The sequence below is a fragment of the Mustela putorius genome, unplaced genomic scaffold, assembly GCF_011764305.1.
Source record: "Mustela putorius furo isolate JIRA1106 unplaced genomic scaffold, ASM1176430v1.1 tig00003932_pilon_pilon_pilon:0A:0A, whole genome shotgun sequence".
NCBI lineage: Eukaryota > Metazoa > Chordata > Mammalia > Carnivora > Mustelidae > Mustela > Mustela putorius.
Genome location: NW_025422077.1, coordinates 10,089,652 through 10,108,047, shown reverse-complemented (window position 1 = coordinate 10,108,047; position 18,396 = coordinate 10,089,652). Strand labels below are relative to the sequence as shown.

General features: G+C 38.2%; 1 protein-coding gene across 1 annotated transcript in view; it reads left to right on the top strand.

Moving 5' to 3' along the window:
- The window catches only part of TNKS (tankyrase), a 207,911-nt gene that overhangs the window by 115,223 nt on the left and 74,292 nt on the right, over window positions 1-18,396 (top strand). The gene's annotated exons all lie outside the window — the stretch shown is intronic.

Here is an 18,396-nt window from a genome sequence, read left to right as displayed (position 1 = left end):
CTTTTGAACAGATTGTTCCCTTTCTAGAATTCTTTTTTTTCTATATTTTCAAACATTTATTCTTCCTTTAAAGTGTTTTCTGTCAAGATCAGATGTTTTATTAGCAACCAGCCAAATTAATTGTTTGATATGTAACTTTAAGGTGATAGAGGTTTCTTGTTTTTCAGTATTAATTTTCATAAGGATATCTTTATACACTGAACAAAAAAATTCTTCAGTACATCTCAAATTATTCTACTACTCAGCCCTCTTCAGAGTTCTTTCTGGTCCCTCTTGTGTGATTTCCCTTTCTTGGCTGCCTTTATCCCCTTCCAAAATGAATGTCCTACATCTATCCCCTCCTTATAACAAGGGACTAGATTGGAGCTGGGTATTACTGAATGCGTAATACTTTGCATGCGTGTACTGTGCCTATCATTATGATTGTCAACAAATAATGAAAGTAACGAATATTTGTTGGTAACTTATTTTTAGGAAGTATTCAGTGTAATTTCTGGTGTTTCAGGTTTCTTTCAGCTCCTTTCACTCATTCAGCCAGCACTCAGGTACAGTGTATAGGTCACTGTGCTAAGTGTTATGGGAGATAAATATGTGTTTAATGGTATCGATTCACAAGAAGCTCAGTGCGAGATTGAATGATTAAGACATTTTCCTGTACATTGAAGGTAATGCTCTAAAAAAAAGTATGATTCCTTTTGCTGTCATACAATTATAAAGTGTAGATTTAAGGTGGGTTTTTTGTTATTGTTTTTTGTTTTCATTTTTGTTTTGGTTTTGGTCCCTTTATTTTAAAGCATTAGTATTTGGACATGGATGCTCTTCTCTAAGAAACCACAAATTTAGATGAATGGGCAGTTGGAGGAGCATGATTTAAACTCAGAAACATTCACTAAAGGGTATCTTTAAATGTCAGATTTCCGCTGTGTAAATGTTTGCTTCCATAAAACAGTTAATAATGAATAAGATTCTGGAAACAGAAAACTAAAGTGTTTGAAAACTATTTTTTAATGGAGATCAGGTAGAAATAAAGTAGAATTTAGTGCCACCCGTTGAAGATACCATAAAAGAATTATTTAGTTGAAAGATCAAACAGACTCAGAGGTTAGACATACTGGGTTCTATTCTCTGCTATTCCACTTTCCAAGTGTGTGGCCATGGCTCTGCAGTTTTTAGTGCATTCATTTGTAAATGGACATAATCATACTCCTTCCACAAGGTAGTTGAGAGGGTAAAGTGAAATAATGTGGTTAATGTAAACCATTGTATCACGTGGTAGAACCTCAGTAAATTAAAATTCAACTCCTTTGGTACATGTATTTGAAGCTTTGGGGCATATTAGAATGGACATATGTATAGTTTTGAGTACTCCAGCATTCCCCCACTTTGCCATGGAAATTGTCTTTCAGTCACATATCATTTGGATAAATGTATGTTACCAGGTAGTCTACAAAGCATGTAATTGAATTCTTTAGGAGCTTGGTGTTCACCACCCTCCCAAAACATCACTTTTAATAAATAAATTTGTTTATATTAACAGTTTATAAATTCAGAAATGTGTTTTTGAGATATCTATAACCATTTGAGCCTATATTTATTAAAAATTAATACCTGGCTGAAAATAATACCACAGTTTTCATTTCAATTCCATAAATGAATCCAATAAACAATATAAGATTAATGAGCTTTCTTTTGCATTTATATTTGAATTTTAGGGTTATATATGTTTGTTGTATTGTAATATAGAATTTCTCAGTATTCCTGGTTAACAGCTCCCTCCCTCAGTGTCAGTCTCCACCAAAAATCATGTTTGACCAGGTTTTAACAGCCATTGTATGGTAGATTGTTACTTTGAAGACTTCTCAAAGGAAACCATGTCTCTCATTATTTTATGCTTTGGTCTTGTTCCTTCCCTACATTGACTTTGAGCTAAGCATAGGACTGGTTTGATGAATAAAGTAAAGCAGAAGTGGTGTTGTGCCACTTTTGGGACTAGCCCTTGAATTGGTCTGGCAGTGGCCAGCCAGTTCAGGGCTTCTGGAATGCTCTCAGCTGCCACGCCATAAGGCAGCCCATGCAGCCACGTGGACACCTCTACCCGGTGACCTGCCTGAGCTCAGCTAAGTCTCTGTGTGACTCTTTGTCCATGCATCCCAGACACTAGCCTCAGTCATTCCCAGGTTAGCCTCTGGGTGACATCAGCCATCCCTAGCACCCTAGCCCATACTGCATAGAGTAGAAGAGCCAGTCAGGTAAGCCACTAGTTGGGGGTGTTTTGCTATCTAGTACAGGATCATTGAAATGCCCATACTGTAAGTGAATATGACTCAACACTTATTATCTTTTGGGCGGGAAAGATTGCAACTTTTCTCAAGTGGATTACTGAAAAGGGCTCTTTCAGAGCTGTGAGGAAGAGTTAGTGAAGATTTAAAGATAAATCTCCAAATACATTTATTTCCTTAGATATGTTTAATTATTTTGAATTTATATCTTACATTTTCATATTATTTTCCCTCTTGGAATGCAAAAATTAATTTCACATGCATGTGCATTTCTTGAGGGGGGGGTGCTCATAGTATTATGGGGAAAAGCAGGAATTTAAAGCTAGAAGACCAAGTTTTAAATTAAAATTATTACTAGGCAAGTTTTGTCATATCTCTGGGTTGTCATTTTTTTTTTTTTAAAGATCCCTCCCTCCCTTCCTTCTTTCCTTCCTACTTTCCTTTCTTTCTGGGAAAGAGCATGAGCCAGGGGTAGGGCAGAGGGAGAGGGAGGGAGAGAATCTCAAGCAGACTCTGTGCTGACAGCGGATCCCAACTCAGGGCTCAATTTCATGACCCTGAGATCATGACCTGAGTTAGAATCAAGAATCGGACACTCAACCGACCTAGCCACCCAAGCGCCCCTGAATTCTCCATTTTTTAGCCTACACATTGAAGAATTTGGCCATATGACCTCTCAAATACCTTTAACACCAATATTTTAAGATTGTAATATATTACTTATTTCTCGCTAGAGTTAGTAGCAATTACCAGTCATACAGAATTAGATTATGTGAGGATGTATGGAGTCACACCAGATAAGACACTCCTGGAATCTGGAATAAAATTTACCTAGAGCCTTATTTTCCTTTAAGAAAGTGTTAGCGTTACCTGAGGGCCCATGCCTGGCACTCTGTAGCCTTTCGTGGCCTTTATCATCGTCCTCTGATCTTGGCATAACTTGGTGGATGAAAAGTCATACCATTTTTTAAATTTCCAACTTTTATGGATGTTACTTGGGATTACAAGAAGGTCAAAATGTCATAAGTTTGCATTAGGGAACTCTTCAAGTACTTTATGTTTAATTATATATCTAATCTAATCGCTTCTTTAAAATACATCTTGCTGAGCAGTGCATGCCTTACTATAATGCAGAAATCCCTTAGAGCAAGTTTTCTTGCCTACTTATGATGGAATATATTGTATAAAATCTCTATGCTTGTGTATATTCGTTTTGTAACAATAAGGGCTTGAAAATGTCTTTTTTATTTTTCATTAGGGAATCGCTTCTTCTAAAACAGTCTCTATTTTGTCAAGCATGACATTTCTACTGGTGAGGGTAATTAGTACTCATGCCAACTGTGCTCTCTTTCTCTCTTTGAGAAACGAATTTTTAGTAGAAAGGGACCTGTGTTAAAAAGCAGGTGGTAGGGGTGCCTGGGTGGCTCAGTGGGTCGGGGCCTCTGCCTTCAGCTCGGTTTGATATCCCAGGGTCCTGGGATCGAGCCCCACATCGGGCTTTCTGCTCAGCGGGGAGCCTGCTTCCTTCTCTCACTGCTTGCTTCTCTGCCTATTTGTGATCTGTCAAAAACAAACAAACAAACAAACAAACAACAAAAAAAACCTTTAAAAGGCAGGTGGTAAAACAGGAGTTCACTTTAGCTCTGCTTAGCCACCGTCCTCCTAACTTTGGTTTCTCCTACACCCATATCCAAAAAACATGTTTCTTGCAGTTGTCAACATTAGACTAGTTACTAGTTGAGGGATAGAAAAGGAGTGAGTACTCAATCATTTTGCTGTGAGTATGATACATTACTAAAATTTGATTTAGAAGCCTGGTTACAAAAGTGACACTTAAATGTCTTCTTTTAAAATGGCAAGAATCTAAGTTCAAAGTGCTCTTTCTGCCTCTACAAGTGAACCAAACTTTATAGGGTACAGTAGATCTCAGCTGCAACATTCACTTGGAAACATCTATGTAGCCGAGTGGCAAGGGCAGTGGGTGTGGAAGTAACACACACAATAGCTCCAGTGGTTTTGATGATGTCCAAGTTCTGTGATTGAGTGGGATGGTGGGTGGTGTTAGGAACATATTTTTATGTTATCAGTTACTACCTGAAGAAGATACCTAAAAATATCCCTATAATGATTATGATTTGATACGATATCTTTCGTTTAAACTGTTGGGTTAACATCAGTTAATAGTAGAGTATTACCTTTAGGTAAGGGTGAACCTTAGTGGGTGAAAGGCTTGCTTAGGGACAAAGACAAGTCAGATTTTAAAAATTTCTGGCCTGATGAGAAGCAACAAAAAGGGAAGAGTTAATAAAAGACTTAAGAATTGTGAGATTGGGGCGCCTGGGTGGCTCAGTGGATTGAGCCTCTGCCTTAGGCTCGGGTCGTGATCCCAGGGTCCTGGGATTGAGCCCCATATTGGGCTCTCTGCTAGGCAAGGAGCCTGCTTCCCCATTCCCCTCCATGCTGCTCTGCCTACTTGTGATTTCTCTGTCAAATAAATAAATAAAATCTTTTTTAAAAAAAAGAATTTTTAAATTATATGTAGCTTTGAATGAGCATTATTAGGATCTGTGGTCTGACTATAATACAAAAGCAATATAAATTGTTAATTTCTTAATTAATTTTGTACAGTTACCTGATATCCCAGCTCAGGTTGCCATACCATAGACCGGGTGGCATAAAAAACAGAAATTTATTTCTCAGTTCTGGAGGCTGGGAAGTCCAACATCAAGGTTTCAGGATGGTCACTGTCTCATGAGGGGCTCTTCTAGCTTGTGGAGAGCCCCCTTCTTGCTGAGAGAGAAAGCAAGCTCTTGGGTATCTGTTCTTTATAAGGGCACTAACCCCATTATGAGGACTGTACTTCATGACCTTATCCAACCCTACCTACCTCCTTAAGGTCCTGTTTCCAAGTACCACCACATTAGGATTTGGGCTTCAGTATATGAATTTGCCGGGGTGGGTGTGGGCACAAAACACTCAGTCAATAACACCGGGTTATTTTCATATCACTACCTTTTTAAAAAATATTAATTTCCTAATAATTGACCAGGAAGCGTGCTTCCCTTCCCCCCCATACATATTCATCCATTTACTTACTTGCTCAATTAAATTAGAATTATAAAGGAAAATATCTAAAAACATCAAGAATCCCCATAATATTCCTTTTTTTAAAAGATTGCTTTCTGTGACTAGTAAGAAAATGCCTTACTCTGCTAAGAATAGTGTCAACAGTAAAACTTCAAAAACAACACTATGAATACCATGTGTAATTATTTGAAATGCATATTTGGATAGCCGAATTAGGAAATTTGAAAATAGACAAACTCTACATATAAAATGTTTCCTATATTGATTTATCTTTTGTGAAGATAGTAGCATGATAATACCCTACTCTGAGACCATAAAAATGCCCACTAAAAGTAATCTAATTTCAGAGAGGACTCAGTACCTCTTAGGATTGGGGAAGGGGCTATGGGCAGGGAACAGAACTAGAGCTCTTTGCTCTTGGCTAGTTTCAGCTGCCAGATTCACATACACACGCTCAGAAACAACAAGGACTTTATCACTGAAGGAACTTTGAGGTGACAGACTATCTCCCAAGTCCTAGAGCTCTTAACAACATTAAAATCAGCTACAGGACTTTCTCCCTTGCACAGTTAAAATGACTATTTAAGGATCTAACGCAGAATGAGTCCCTTATAAATAATCTTTAGATGCCAATCAATGTACCTTGTGTCCTGTTTCAAGAATAAGTCAGCTCTCTATTGAATGTAAGTTAGAATCTTTGATGTTTAGATTTTGAAACCCGAGACTGTGAATATTAATTATAAAAAGAATTCAGGCAAGGTTTGAGTAGTGTGAAAACTTTTCTGCATAAGGGATAAAGCATCAGGTTAGTATCAGGCACGAAACCTGGTTTCCATAAAGTCTGCCAGCTGTTTCTCATTAAATAATGCAAAATTAATGTTGCACCTTCTGAGAGTGCTAAGCATTCTTTCTTTTTCCCCTCCCATGCAAACCCAGTGAGAGGAAGCTAGAAACTCATTTTCATGCGTATGTTTCAATTCTGCTGAATCTGAGGCTGGAAAAGAGAAAAAACAAATTTCTGGCTATTGAAGAATCCCCTTGGAGTTTCCATGATGAGAACGTTAAGTTAAAATTGAATTTAGTTGGCATTCAGAACTTTATTCTCACAAAGATTCCTCTGTGGATTTCCTGTTCTTTCTTGTATGCTCCTTTCCTTTCCCTGCTCCTTCTCTTCCCAATATATGTACTTAAAATAAAGATAGTCCTTTATAGTCTCAATTTAAAAATAAATTTTTACTATATAAGGCAGCTGAAGTACAGGAACTTTATTTTATAAGCCATTTCATAAATTCTACAAGTTTTCAAATGCTTTAGGTTCATTCTTAAAGATGACAGGTGTTTGGAAGACTGTCCTTTTTGAGACTGGGAAACAGCAATCATATTTACCTCTGTTCATGCAGCCTATCTAGAATTCAAAGAATGTTCCTTGGAGGAGAACATAAAGGGTAGTTAGTCCAGCCTCCCAATGCAGTGTTGGGACGTCACTGTGAGGATCTGATGGAATGCTATCTGGCTCTGCTTGAATACATTTTTTTTTTTTTTAAATGAGAGCTCACTGGTCTGGATTGGACCATATCTGACTTAGTGCCGAACTTAAGATGGCACACATTAGGGAGCTGTATTGACTAGCCAGAGGGTAACCAGGAAGGTATCCAGAAAATTATTCTGGAAAAAGCCATTGAGACAACTGCAGGGGTTTAGTTCAAGAGACCAAGTGACAATCTGTTAGAGATATATAGAAAAACCCTGCTCTAGGAAAGACGCCGATAAATTGTCTTGTCCGATTTCAGTTTCCTGTTATTCTTTCTTGTCCTCTACTACTTACTATTCTACACAGTGCTGTTAAGAAGCCCTACATTTCAGGGGTGCTCATCCAGGGGGATGGTCACACTCTCCTCATTCATGGGGTTTCACATATAATACCTATGGATCAGTGCTTGAGGTAGTTAGAGCCACCACCGGGATCCCTGCCCACCGTGAGTTACTCTTCCTGACAATTAGCCGTGTTAATCCATCTCCGAACATGCTATCTAGAACCTGAGCAGCCGGCCAGAGGGAAAGGAGGAAGGCAGAAGGGGTGTGCTGAGGTCAGACTGTCTGGATTTGATCTCTGATGGTGCTGTTGACGTCTTGTGCTAGTCTCCCTGTTCCCCAGTTTCTTCCTCTCTATGCAGATTATAATAGTTTTCTAGCGCTGGTAATCGGTGTGTAAGGTAAATATAAGTAAATCCAAGTTAATGCATATAATACATTTTGAAAAGTGCTTCGTACCTAGAAAGTCCCTAATAGATTTTAGCTACTATTTTCAATAAACAACTTTGTTTTCATATCTTCCATTTCATTTTAACCTGAAAATAACTTGTTGAGGAAACTGGGATGATTGTCTGCTTTTACCCTATTACAGAAAACATTAATATGTTAGACACTCAGAGGTTCTAGGAGTGGTATCATGTCTGTTATTACAAAGTAATAGTCCTGATACAGTCCGTTGTGATGAGACCATGTATGTGTTTAGCTCGAGACACCATGCTCTAGAGTAGCATTGATCAGGAGGCCCAGGACCAGAGGAAAAGATTGGAGAAGAAAACATTACTATAGGAGGATCGAGTAATGTGTAATCTGTAGAAGAAAAGTTAAAGGACACCTAGTTTTTGAAAAAGGCATGAATAAAATGTCTTTTTAGAAAAGTTGTTATTTCTACTTGAGTTCATCAGTTTTCATTCCCCAGATAATTTCTTTTTAAAATTCCCTTTATAGGGGCGCCTGGGTGGCTCAGTGAGTTAAGCCTCTGCCTTCGGCTTAGGTCATGATCCCAGAGTCTTGGGATCGAGCCCCACATCAGGCTCCAGGCTCTCTGCTGAGCAGAGAGCCTGCTTCTCCCTCTCCATCTGCTTGCCTTTCTGCCTACTTGTGGTTTCTCTCTATGTCAAATAAATAAATAAATGAATCTTTAAAAAAATAAAAAAATTAAATTCCCTTTATAAAAGCCCAAGAATTGAGAAGACTTCAAGGAGATTATAATAATCTTCATTATGGTGCTACTTTAAATCTCCCCAAGAAGACAGGCTTCGGTGATATGTGTTTCCATGCACTCGTGCCCATATTGATTCTCTAGCTTGCAAGTTGTTTGATTTTGATTAAAGTATCACTGTCTCCAAGAACTTCTTAGGTGTACCTAGCAAGCAGATTAATCATGTCTCTCTGCCTGAAAGAAATCTAATAAGCTCTGATTGTGTGGTTATTATATTTTCCTGGGAATTTTATATTAATGGCTGATAATAGCGTTTTATTTGTGGAAGGGAAATACTGATCTGTCTTAACCAGACGAGCAGTTTGAGTGAGGTGTTTTTTGTTAAAGAGCCAGAACAGAGATGGAACAACCTGATTCTCCACTTCTAGACAATGAGTAAATAATCATGGCATAGCTAGCAGTGGAAATACTGTACACGGAATGAGATAGACTTATATACACTAATATTTTAAAAGAAAAGTAGTGAATTACAGAAGAGTATAATATCCATTTGTGTGACTATAACAACAGCAAAAAAGAACTCAGAAAAACGTGTCTATGTACACAATAAAAAAACTCAAGTGATACTAGTGCATCTATAAACAGTGGTTCCCTTCAGAAAAGGGGTTTGTTGAGCCAGAGGAAGAAGTAGAGAGAACATTTTGCTATATATTATTTTATAGGGAATATACTATTTTTATAATATAAAAGGGAATTCTGTTGGAGTTCATGGTGAGTAAAGATAACTGATAATTGAGAGCAGTTATAAAACTGAGAAAATTCATATGTAACACCTCTTTTTTAGAACTATAACTGAAAGTATGTTTTTATAAAAATGTGGAAATAAGCTTTGGAATTTTTAAGTGTAATGATCTTCTGTTTGTTTGTATATACTTTATAAAAAGATGGAATCAAGGAGATTCAAATCAAAACCACATTGAGATAACCACCTGACACCAGTTAGAGTGGCAAAAATTAACAAGGCAGGAAACGACAAATGTTGGAGAGGATGTGGAGAAAGGGGAACCCTCTTACACTATTGGTGGGAGCCACTTTGGAAAACAGCATGGAGATTCCTCAAAAAATTAAAAATAGAGCTACGCTATGACCCTGAAATTGCACTACTGGGTATTTACCCCAAAGATACAGATGTAGTGAAAAGAAGGGCCATATGTACCCTAATATTCATAATAGTGATGTCTGTAATAGCCAAACTGTGGAAGGAGCCGAGATGCCCTTCAACAGATGAATGGATAAAGAAGCTGTGGTCCATATATACAGTGGAATATTACGCAGCGATCAGAAAGGATGAATATCCAACTTTTGTATCAACGTGGATGGAACCGGAGGAGATTATGCTGAGTGAAATAATCAAGCAGAGAAAGTCGATTATCATATGGTTTCACTTACTTGTAGAACATAAGGAATAGCATGGAGACCATTAGGAGAAGGAATGGGAAAATGAAAAGGGTGGGGAATATAAGTGAGAGATGAACCATGAGAGATTATGGATTTCAAGAAACAAACTGAGGGTTTTAGAGGGGAGGGGGTGGGGGATGAGTGAGCCTGGTGGTGGGTATTAAGGAGGGCATGTATTGCGTGGAGCACTGGGTGGTGTACATAAACAATGACTCTTGGAACACTGCATCAAAAACTAATGATGTATTTTATGGTGACTAACATAACACAATTAAAAAAAAAAGATGGCAGGAAGTTAAGAAATTTACAAGGATGATATCCGGAATTCACAGGTCACAGAGATAGTAATTGCAAAACTGATGGTACACAGAGCAATCTTACCATGAAAAGGAGGATATCCAGGCATAATATGCCCTCTGATGCAGTGCTGTATGAAGTATTATTTATGAAGTATTCTTGCTAAAGAAGTTTCACGTGAAAGAGGAAGTTCTGATTTATGTGGAACACAGAAAACAGAGATAGGCACAAGTGAAATCAGCACACAGGAAAGGGAAGAATTAACAAGGTCTCTTCAATAAGTCAGGATCGTGAACAAAGAAAAAAGAGATGAAGACCATTGTAGATGTAGGGAGACTTAATGGTACAAGAACCAAAAGAATTGGTCCTGACATCCAGCGAACCAACTTGAGAAAGTTTTTCAGGCAGTTAGGAAGGTGCTTTATATGGGTATTAAGTGGATTTACCACTGTTATGTTAAATGTAATAACTTTGGGGTTTTAAATGAAAATGCCCATAATTTTTAGAGACACCTTGGGAGAGCGAGATGTTAACAGTGTCTTGAGTTTGCTTCAGAACACTTCAGTGGGAAAAATAAAAGACAAGAAAAGAGGTGGCAGATGGCAGTGTCACCAAGTCTTAATAATGAATGGTTATTGAATCTGGATGATGCTTACATGCATGTTCAAGTGCTGAAAAGATCATAAAGCTTTATCTGATGAAGCCATTTTTGTAACTGTAGCAAGAGCAAGAGGCTGGAAGAAGAGCTTGACTAGTATGTGGAGCTTGTATGGACTGAGAAAGACTACACTTGGGTCTTTTAAAGGAATTGTTTAAATGGGAAGAGAAGTATCCTTTGTTATCTCTTGAGCCAACTTTTAATAGGATTCTTTTCCTAGTTTGGCAGAGGAATAAATCTTTCTTTATTCAGAATGTCTGTGTGCCCTTGCACGTAGGCGCGCACATACAGACACACACACAATTTTCTGACTTGGGACAGTTCCAGGAACCAGGAAATTCATTCAGCATGAAACTGAGTAGAGTGATCAAGCATCTCCATTTGCCAGGGATGAATGGGTTTCCTGGGACCAGGAAAATCTTGGGCAAACCGGGATGAGTTAGTCACCATAGTCCGGAAAATTCCAGAAGATTTGATCGAGGTCAAACTGGGCCTTTATCTTAATGAAAACCAAAATACACTATGTGTCATGAGGTTAGATAGCTTTCTGATGACTTACATCATGGCTTCACAGTTGTGGTTTTGTTCTTTCCTAGGGAAGGCATCAAACATCACTCAGGCCTCTGTTGAAATGTAGGTGTAACTCAACACAGATTTAAAGTCAAATTCACCAAACCAGGTTTTTCATCTCCTCTGTTCCCTCTTAGTAATGTAAATCAAAAGCTAACAAAAACTTTCTTTTTTTAATACCCTCCTAAATATAAGGTACTGTGTTAAGCCTTCAAATGTAAAATTAAGATATAGTCTCTGTTCTCATGAATTCAGGGTAGACTCGAGGAGACAAATAAATAATCACTGTATGTTATTTTGTGACAGGTGTTAGAGTAAAAGATTGTGACAAATAATTTTAGGACCAGTCTTTGGCAATCTTTTTGTATTTTATTTGCAAAATAGTGTCCAGAGACAGAACAAAGGGAGAAGAGATAATTATTTGGAGTTTGCTATTTTTTTAAAAAGATTTTGTTTATTTATTTGCCAGAGAGAGAGAGAGAGCAAGAGAGCACAAGCAGGGGGAGCAGCAGGCAAGAGGTAGAGGGAGAAGCAGACTCCCTGCTGAGCAGGGGATCGAGTCCCTGCATCAATACGGGATACGGGACTCCATCCCAGAATCCTGGGGTCATGACCTGAGCAGATGCTTAACTGACCTGAGCAGATGCTTAACTGACTGAGCCACCCAGATGTCCAGGGAGTATTGGTATTTTGGAATCTCATTTTAAAATCTTATCTAAGGAATGTCCTAAAGTGTGTGCTTTATAAAAGTGGAATAAAAACAGTCTTAAGAAATTAAGAGTTAATTTTTATATTTTATGCTTTTTAGATGAACAGTGTTCCAAAGATTGGGATATATTCTGTATGGTAATGGTTAAACTTCCAGAGCTTTCTCAACACTATCAGATCAAGGAACGCTTTCCCTGTATCCAGCAGTCATTTGTAAGAGAGCAATGTGTGTTTTGTGTTAAAATGTAAATGCTAAAATTCCTCTGGGATTGACTATGTGTAATAATGCATTTAAATCTTAAGACATAGTTATCGTGATTTCTTTGCTCAGTGGGAAAAAAAAAGATTTAGAATTTAAATTTTTATATTCTGGGCACATAATAGTAATATAGGTCTTTGAAAGCTGATAGCTGCCTTATGAATCCGTAAGATTCTTTTATTTTGATATTTAACCCCCAGGAGTATCTTGTCTTTCATTTTGTTTGGATTTGTTAAGTCACATGTGAAATTAAATTTAAGTGGGAAAATATTTTGTTACTGGTAGGCCTATAATTTTTTCTGATGGTATTTCACTTATTAGTACAATCTAATTCCCAGTCATTTCAGCTAATTAGTAATTAGGGCATTTGAGCCATGTGGAGTGAACCAGGAGGAGTGGAGTAAAAGATGAGGTTGGAAAATTGGAGAGCAGTATTAGGAAAGATTTTTTTATGACCTTCTAGGTATTATACAAACTTAGTTTTTACTTAGAGTGGGATAAAGAAGGTTTATTGGGAGGTTCTGAGCAGAGGACTGGTGTATCTAACTGGTCTGTTTTAGCAGGACCACTCTGTGGCTATGTTGCCTAGACTCTGAGGGGATTATGCTGGAAGCAAGAATGCCAAATAGACGACTGCCACAACTTGGCCAGCTGAGAGAAGATGGGGACTTAGACCAGGCCAGTGGTATTGGAGTCGGAGAATCCAATACAGAGAAGTGATTGGATTCTGGAGATATTTTGGAGATAGTGCCAACAGAAGTACTCTCACTGCAATGAGCGTAGTGTGTGAGGGAAAGATGGTACTCAGGAAAAACTCAAAAGCTTTTGACTTCAGGAACAAAAAGGATAGAGTTGCTATTAACAGCAATAGGAAATTATTCATTGTAGGTTTTGTTGGGAATACTAGCAACTCACTTGTGTACATGATGATCATGAGATGTCTCCTGTATATCCTTGTGGCGAAGTCAAGTAGGAAGTTAGATGACAAGAGTCAGGCGTTCAGCTAAGGGGACTGAGCTCGAGACAGGATTGAGGAGTCATCAGTGTATGAAAGTTAAATAAATGCACAAGACCGCATAAGATCACCAAAGGAATGAGTATAGATAATGAAGAAAAGAGATTTAAGGACACAGTCATGGAGTACTCCAATGTCAAGAAAATGAGAAGCAACCAGACAAAAAGACTAAGGAGTAACCAGTGAGGTAGGTCTTGGTGTCCCAGATACCAAGGAGAGAAGTATTTCAAGAAGGAGGAAGTGGATCCACTTTATCAGATAGTGCCAACAGCTAAAGTAAGGTGTGGACTGATAAATGACCACTTCTAAGTGTGTAAGATACTTAATAAGGTGATAATAAGTAGTAACTACTATTTGTCATGCTTTTTCTGTGTGATACTTTATTAGGTGCTTATACCATTTTCTGTCATCCATAAGATAGCCTAAAATGGTAGAAATGACAATTCTCATTTTACAGACATTGGAAGGCAAGACCCCAAGACACTGAGAAATTAGTCCAAAGTCACATACCTTATAAAACTGCAAAGCAGGGATGCAAGCTGCAAATATAAAAGCCTTTACTCATTTCCTTATATTATGCTGCCCAGACTTACGGTAAGGTTGCAGGCACAGCTTTTGAACAGGGCTGTCGCTTGTCAACTCTTTTCACTTTGCATGTATGTATAGGGTAAGTTAAAGCTGTCTTACTTGCTTTATTCTGTGCTGCAAATCTATATCATAAAAGACAAGGGTAGATGTGTATGTTTGTTTGTTTATTATGGCCTGATTCCAAGAAGAAAACTTGGAATTATGAGATTTCCTTAAGGAGGAATTCCTTTTTCTGTAAACATGTCACAGTATGAAATGTCAGCGATAACGTTCTCTTACAGCAGAAAAAAGTAGTTTGTATATTTGCAAGTGTTCCATACTTATCACTCCTCATGCTTGGCTTTTTTAATATTCCGATGAAAAATCTCTTAAGAATAAATCTAACTGGCACCTGGGTGGCTCAATGGGTTAAGGCCTCTGCCTTCGGCTTGGGTCATGATCCCAGGGTCCTGGGATTGAGCCCCGCATCGGGCTCTCTGCTGAGCAGGGAGCCCGGCTCCTCCCACCCCCGCCTGCCTGTCTACTTTTGATCTCTGTCTGCCAAATAAATAAATAAAAATTTTAAAACAACAACAAAAAACTCAGCAGCTAATTGTAATATGTGAGACTGCGGGAGACCCTAAGAACAGTGGGAAACGTCTGAAAGACCCGAAGCAGAAATTACTTAAGACTGCAGTTTGGGGAAGATCGCTGTAGTTGTTCTATAGAGAAGAAACTGCGGGTGGGCGGCAACTCTGGTGGCTGAAGACCTGGACTGGAGATGGCTGGACCAATGGAGGAGAGCAAGAATGACGGCGTCGGTTCGCCACATGGTAGCCGCGCCCAAGTAGCTGTAGCTGACTCTTAAGGGAATAGGTAAATTCAGAGAGAGAGAGAAAGTACAGAGTAAGTGAGATGAGCCTTTCCCAGTAGTAGTTCCAATGTGGATGCTAATTATGCAAACTTAATAGCATCACTGGAGGGCATATACAAATGTATATGTAAAATGTATGCAATAAATTTGAAGAAATGACAGAAGGCAAAAAGAAAAAGTAAAAATTAAGAACAAAAGATGATTTGAATAGGCATACCCTACTAAGATCCCAGAGGTTTTTCCTCTAGAAAAAGTCCAGGTATATTGTTAGCGTTTAAACATTATATACCAAAATACTATCTTCTGATGCAAAGCAATTAAAATCATGTGGTCTACGACTAAACTTAATGAATGGTTAACACACAGGGCCAACTTTATACCTCAATTGCCAAATGGCAAAGTAATGATAAAAGTAATTTTCTAAATGCTAGGATAATTAACAGAGTGTAATATAGCCACCCAGGTGCCCCAGCTGCTGAGTTTTTTTTCGTGCCTCTGTGTCTGGTGGGAATGGATATGTGCTCTTCAAACTAGCTGGAATAAATTTCCTCATTCTGCTGCCTCAGTGATTTGTTTCCTCTCAAGTCTACCTTCGGGGAACAGTTCTTCTGAGAATCTGCCCTAATGGCAGTCCCTGCCGCTGGCCTCAGAGTGGTTTAGGTGTGCAGCCGCTTAGGACATCCTGAACTTCCTTTCCTACAGTATTTGTCACATTTAATAGTAGTTGTCTGCTTTCTCTGGGTGATTCCTCAGACCCTAGACTTCTTTTTCCTCCTCTTTGGCCTTTTGAAGAGTTAGTATATATGTTATTTCATTTAGGGACTCATGTTTTGGAGGAATAAGTAGACTCATAAAGGCAGAGTACTGCGCCTTTCTTGTGACCACGCTGGCCCTAGCATTTACCATGCTGCCGTGTATATTGCAAATGCTAAAATATTTTATTTTTTAAGATTTTATTTATTTATTTTAGAGAGGGAGCATGGGGGCAGGGAGGGGCAGAGGGAGAGGGAGAGAGATTCTTAAGCAGACTCCCAAGCTGAGTGCAGAGCCCAACACAGGACGTGATCTTATGGCCTTGAGATCATGGTCTGAGCCAAAACCAAGAGCAGACACTTAATCAGCTGCACCCCCCAGGCACCCCAGTGCTGCATTATCTTAAATGAATGCGAGTGATAACCAAATTGGTGTTCAGCCTTCACCACTCCTTGAATTCTAGTTAGTCCTCTAATCACTGGGGTATCAGGCACTTCAAATTCGATAAGCCCAAACGTGGAAATCTTTCCCTCTGGCTTCCTCTTCTCTCCTCCCTTTCCTTTTCCAACCTATAGCAATCCTTTCTTTTCATCTGTCACTGACATTTTTTAATTGGAACTGCTGTATCCTTTACTACCTGCATCAATTATCAGATTCTATCAATTCTGCTTTCTAATAGTTTTTGATACTCACTCCTCAACTCTGTTTCTTTCACAAATGCTCTATTTCAAGCCTCCTATCACTTCCTACCTTGTCAATTACAGTCTTCTAATTTACCTAATTACAGTAATTTAGAAACTAAATATATAACCATTTTCAAAGCACTATAAATAAATTTTAGTCTCAATGCTTCTTAAAAATATGGAGACTAAATATTTTTTCTTCTGTTTTATCCTTCTAAATAAACAGTTAAAGTGTATGTATATGTATTCATCCATTTAGGGACTTTGTTCATTTTTAAGAATAAGAAAAACAGTTATTAGATCAAATGTATTTGAGCAAAATTTTGTAAAAGATTCTTAATATGAAAAAGGAAAATCTTTTTGTGCATCAGTAATGAAGATGTCAGTTTTTTCACATAATAATAATAAATGTCAGCTAAGTCCTATTAAAGCTTACTGACTTATTGACCGGACATCCAAAGCAGTCATTGTCTCTGGAGGAAGCTTCCCTGCTGTATTGTAAAGTCCAATTCAGTCCTGAAGGTGAGCCAAGATAGCATAATAGAAACTAATTTTACCTTCCCTCTTGAAATTATTTTTTTATAAAAAAGCTAAACAAAATATATGAAACAATGGTTTTCAGAAACTGGACATCAGGCAGTACATGGAAGTGATCCCTGAGAGATAAGCATTAAATAAGCCAAGTTGTGTGATTGCTCCAGCTTACTGCCTAAAAAGCATTTCTAGTCCTTAAATCAGAGAGAGGAAGCCCAGGGGGAGCCCAGTGATCTCCCTGAGATGAGAAGGTGGAATTAGGAGCTTGGGAGACCACATGGCAAGAGTTAGCAGGTGGAGGGCCAGTGAACGGAGCACTGCAAAGAAGAGAGCTCAAGAGATCTGCAAAGTTTCCCTGACTCGTTTCAGCTGAGTACTGATTAGAAGAGTGTGAGGAAGCTACACGGGGTGATAAAAAGAACCACTGAAAGAGAATTAGACGTAGCAACCCCGGCACATCAAGTTGCACCACATCTGTGATCGTTCTGTTGCTACCAGCCAGACTGGGCAAACTTCCTCATTCATCGGCTATCATAGGGTACTCAGAAGGGTCATACCTCCCTGGAAGGGGAAAGTAGTCCTAGTCTAAAGGTTGCTCTGGTTCTGTTTAACAAAGCTTAAAAATAAGCTTTGAAAGCAACCTAATATGTATCTTAAAATTTATGAATATATATGACATATATATATTCATAATCGTAATTGAAGTTCCCTAAAGAGAGAATGGTGGGAGAGAGGAGACAGAAAAAAATATTTGAAAAAATAATAGAATATTTTCCAAAGCTGGTGAAAACTACAAACCACAGATCTAAGAAGCCCAGCAAGCCCCAAGCATCACAAAAGAAGTTGGAGACAGAACATTGGCAGCAGAAGAGCATACCAATGTCCTTCACAATCAGGTTGCTTGAAGCCAGTGATAAAGAGAAAGTATTAACGTATCCAAAACAGAAGCCACATGTGCAAACGAACAAACATAAGGATGTGGGCAAATTTCTAGTCCAAAATGATACAAACCAGAAGATAATGAAGCAGCATCTTTAAAATATTAAAGGAGGGGGAGAAACAGTTTTGAAAATAACTTGATACTTGCTGGCAGTCTTATTTTGCATAACATTCGACATGTGTCTGGAATCAGAAATTTGGATGGGCAAGTTGTTTGATGGTAAAGAAATTTTAATTATTTTTTATATGATATTTTGCATTTTATAAGTGTTTATATATGAAATAAAACTTTCTCAGCACATTTTTGAACTAGCTAGGATGAATGATTTTATCTCTTTTACACGTGAAAAGGCTGAGATGTATAGGGAATATGACTTTCACAGTTTTATAAGATCCAGGAATATCATCAGTTTCCTGACATCCTCTCTGGGACTCTGTTCTCATCTACCTGGTCTCCTCATTATTAGCTGTGAACTGCCCAAAACTATCTCCTAAACTTAAAGACTCTCAGAATATATAAAATATACTGCCTTGAAAGCAGTAATAATACTTTTGTTATCTTGCCATTTATAGTACATGAAGAAAAGAAATTGAAAATCTTACTAAATATCAAGGCCCAAATAGAAGACAGGAAAAATGAGAGTATACTAAGGTATACTAGACCCTGTGTGAAAAACTGTTACAGTATTTAAACTTTAAGTAAGTGAGCAAAGGTGGGAAAATAGCAGTAGTTGCAGAGAACCT